At 35.2% G+C, this 4,455-nt stretch overlaps 1 non-coding gene across 1 annotated transcript; it reads right to left on the bottom strand.

The window, feature by feature from the left end:
• Positions 1-3,484: 3,484 nt before the first annotated feature.
• Positions 3,485-3,590, bottom strand: LOC111825291. Its single transcript, XR_002828464.1, has one exon. It is a non-coding gene; the product is annotated as a U6 spliceosomal RNA (small nuclear RNA).
• Positions 3,591-4,455: the final 865 nt, after the last annotated feature.

Here is a 4,455-nt window from a genome sequence, read left to right as displayed (position 1 = left end):
CATTGATCGGCTGCCTCCTGCACACCCCCCACTGGGGATCTAGCCCAAAACCCAGGCAGGTACCCTTGACTGGGACCCTTCGGTCCATAGGCTAATGCTCTATCCACTGAGCCAAACCAGCTAGGGCTGGACCTACAATATCTTATTTCACTAGGATACTTACGATTTGTGAAGGAACATCTTAACATTACCTAGAACACTGACAGGATATAGATGTATCCAGGGGAGTATATTCTAAGACCCAAGTGGTTGCCTGAAACCACAGATAGTACCAAACCCTCATATATAACCATGCTTTTTCTTATACATGCACACTTATGATAAAGCTTAATTTCTAAATTAGGCAGAGTAAGACATTAACAACAAAACTAATAGTAAAATAGGATGATTATAACAATACACTATAATACAAATGAATATCCATTATTAAGTAAATTAAAGGTGACTTGAACACAAGCACTGTGATACCATGACAGTGAATCTAATCACTGAGAGGCCTACTAAGTGGCTAGCAGGCCGGAAGTGTCTATAGAGCAGAGACGTGGGTCAAAGGGATGATTCAAGTCTCCTGGGGGATGGAGCCTGACAGCATGAGATTTCATCACACTACTCAAAACAATATGCAATTTAAAACATATTAATTGTTTATTTCTAGGATTTAACAAATTATATTCTCAGGCCGTGGTTGACTGCATACAATCAAAACTACAGAAAACAAAATTGCAGATAACAGGGAACTATTGTATTATTAAAACATAAAAATCAAAGAAAATGGAAAATCCTGAAGTTAATACAAGATGAAACATTTTGACATCTGAAAGTGATCAGTGCAAGAGAAATAAAGTAAAATAGATGTCTTTCCAATGTCATCCATGTTATTAAATACAAAAGACCAGAGAGAGGGTGCGGATTTTATAAAAAATTGAAGTAAAAGGAAATTCCACTTCCAAAGCTAAGTTGAGCATGGCAAGAAAAGATCTCCAGTTTCTAAACTGTAGAGGATAGGACAGTGGGAAGACCTACCACTGCTGTGATCCAGCAAAGACCACCAGCTCTGGAAAATAGCCCTTCCTGGGTCAAATGAAGCTATTAAGCATGGTTTTGTTGTTGTTGTTGTTGTTGTTTTTTAAAATGAACACATCTTAAAAGGGTGAAAATCTATTCAGATTGTAATGTTGCTCAGAGCAAAGTAGAAGTAGGATGTTTCAGTGTTCCTAACCTCATGCAGTGACCATCTTGCCAAATGGGAGTTCTCTTTCCATTACGGTGGCCCAGCAGCCATCCCAAAAATTAAAAGCCCTTAAGAAACCCATTAAAGTAATCAGCTGCCATTTCAAACGTCTAAGGGAAAAATAGGCCCAACTGGCAGCAAACCTAAATTTTCCAAAGACAAATAAATTTGACTTTATAAAATAAACCAATTAATCTTTGACATCATCACTAAACTCTGTCTCAATAAAGCAGAGATGTAGATACAAAAATTCATTTTGACATGTTGGAAGATCTTAATATAAGCAGAGAATTAACACCATCAAATTTCCTCACATATAAATAATTAGTAAAAAGAGATATGAGACTATGAATAGAAAAGAACAACTCTTAGAATGTTTAAGTGGCACATTTTTCACTTATCCCTAGCCAAGACACACAATGAGGAGAAAGAGTACAGTGTAACATTGTAATTGCAAGACCAAAGTGCAGAAAAACAATGAGAACTAGGGCAAAGATGATTCTTGCTGTGAAAATCTAAATTGAAGAAAAGTCCCAAGACTTTGCTCACTTTAAAAGAAATATAATAATAAAGAAATCAAACCAAGCTAATAAAGTTCATTCATTCTGCTATCTAGCTGGTCTTTACATAAGAGTTATTTATAATTGCATATAAATATACTCTTTCAAAAATGCTTTGGCCCTAGCAGGTTTGGCTTAGTGGATAGAACATCAGCCTGTGGACTGAAAGGGGGGTCCTGTTTTCATTTCTAGTCAAGGGCACTTACCTTAGTTGCAAGCTCAATCCCCAGCCCAGGTCGGGCGCATGCAGGAGGCAACCAATAGATGTGTCTCTCTCACATTGATGTTTCTCTCTTTGTCTCTCCCCCGCCCTTCCACTCTCTCTAAAAATCAATGGGGAAAAAATAACCTCAGGTAAGGATTAACAAAAAGATTTTTGGAAAACTTTGAAGGACTTTGAACATGGTTCTCTAAATTTTCAAAATTCAACCAAAGTAAATGATCTGTTAAACAAATCCAGTTGGATATCATGAGACTTTTATTGTGTAAATGTTAAGCACCTATTGAAGAAAGCAGTCAGACTCTAAGTGCCTTTAAGGCCAAGGCTATGTTTTAGTTTTATTTTTATTCCAAGTCCAGTGCCCATAGTAGACATCTAATGAATCTTTGTCAAGGGAAGAACAAAATAAGGAAGTAAAGATTGAAAGTAGGAAGGAAGAAAATAAGAAAGGAAGGTAGAGAAGGAAATGAAGAAATCTGAAGAGCAAAGCCATATTCAAATCCGTCTGAGAATTTCTTAGAAAGGGCATGGCATTTACATACATTTAAATACAAGCTGATGCTAAGAGGGTAGATCTTCTGTTAAGTGTTCTTACCATAAAAAAAGAAGAATAATAATATTAAATGAGAGTAAAGTTTGAGAAGTAATGGGTAAGACTATGGCTTTGATGGTGATGATTTTATGGGTACATTTATCCTCAAACTCAGCAGTTGTATATATTAAATCTGTTCATCATTTTACATGTCAGTCATAGCACAATGAAATGGTTAAACAATAAAGAAATACAAACTGATAAAATGAGAGGAAAGAAGGGTGAAATACATCTGTTAAATGGCTGTATAGAGAAGAAAACTAATATTGTCTTCAGAGAAATCATACATGCAGAATTTCTGGGGCATGCTACTTCTTAAGTTGTGTTATCCTAATAATAGTAAACTATAGAAATGGCAAGGAAGACCCTGAATATGTTTGACTAGGTATCCATATGGATAAAATATAAAGTCCAAAATTTAATAATTCATCTGGCCATCCAAATGTCACATAATATAATTTATGACCAACTGTGTAGACTCAATATCATTAAATCTGTACCCAGGAGAAATCTTAATTGTGAGACATTTGTATTTGTCAAAAAAATCACAAATATTAATTTAAATAGAATATTTTAAAAATCAAAGTGTTCCTGGAAAAAGAAGAAAATACAAGGAAGGAGATAAAACTACAGTGTTTAACTAAGAGAAACAGGAAACCAGGAACTAAATTTGTGCACATGAAGATAGCAGACCAGCTTTCTACACCCACTCTGTCAAAATGTTTGTATGCTCTTAGAAATAGCACTCTCCATTTCTTTTATTTTATTTATTGATTTTAGAGAGAATAAAGAAGAGAAAGAGAAAGATTTGCTGTTCTACTTATTTATGCATTCACTGGTTGATTCTTTTCTTTCTTCCTTTCTTTTCTTTCTTTTTTTTTAAAAATATGGAACACTTCACAAATTTGCGTGTCATCCTTGTGCAGGGGCCATGCTAATCTCTCTGTATCGTTCCAATTTTACTATATGTGCTGCCAAAGCAAGCACTCACTGGTTGATTCTTACTAGTATATGTGCCCTGACTGCGGGATCAAACCCACAACCATGATATATACCGACGACACTCTAACCAACAGAGCTATCCAGCAAGGGCCCCACTCTCCATTTCAATTCTTCAGTTTCTTTATAATCATTTTACATTTGCCAAGTATACACCATTTGATAACTTGGAAGAGAAAGGTTACAACTTTGACAACTGAAAGAACTCAACCAAAAATGCAACACAACTTAAAACACAGTACAATGAAGTAGAAAAATCTCATTGAGACAAATATCTCATAGATCCATTTTTTTCTCAGTATATTAGGGAAGAATACTCAATGTTTTCTCTGCTGGGAATTAACTTTACAATATTAGTAACTTCTTCATCTAATCAAAATATACCAACAATATTTAAATAACATAGGTAGCATGAAATCTTATTGAAAGAAACAACTTTATTCAATCAACAGATTTTTTTTTCCTATTTAAGTAGTTTACAGTACTTAAATGTGGAAACCAGTACTGTTAGCAAGGATACAGGTATGGATTGATGAGTGTGCTACAAGACAAATGAAAATTTTTTTTCAACTTTACTCAGCAAGGCAGTAGCAAGGCCATTAGTCCAAACACAGAGTCCCTTTATGGCTGTTAGGAAACCTGAGAGAAAGAAACCATTATCACCTTCAGTGAAAACAATGAGAACCATGGGAATATCAATCCTGATTCCCATCAGGCAGCACTCAGATCACATGATTAGAAAGTGTCCAACTCATTTCAGTGAATTGCATGGGTGTTTAAGATGAAGCACTGGATGCCTATGACAGACAGAGTATAACAGTTGTGGGTGGAGTTAGTTAAATTAGGAAATTTG

This window comes from Myotis lucifugus, unplaced genomic scaffold (assembly GCF_000147115.1).
Source record: "Myotis lucifugus unplaced genomic scaffold, Myoluc2.0 scaffold_20, whole genome shotgun sequence".
In the NCBI taxonomy this organism is placed as follows: domain Eukaryota; kingdom Metazoa; phylum Chordata; class Mammalia; order Chiroptera; family Vespertilionidae; genus Myotis; species Myotis lucifugus.
The sequence above is the reverse complement of the archived record's forward strand: the minus strand, read 5'-3'. Positions and strand labels throughout refer to the sequence as shown.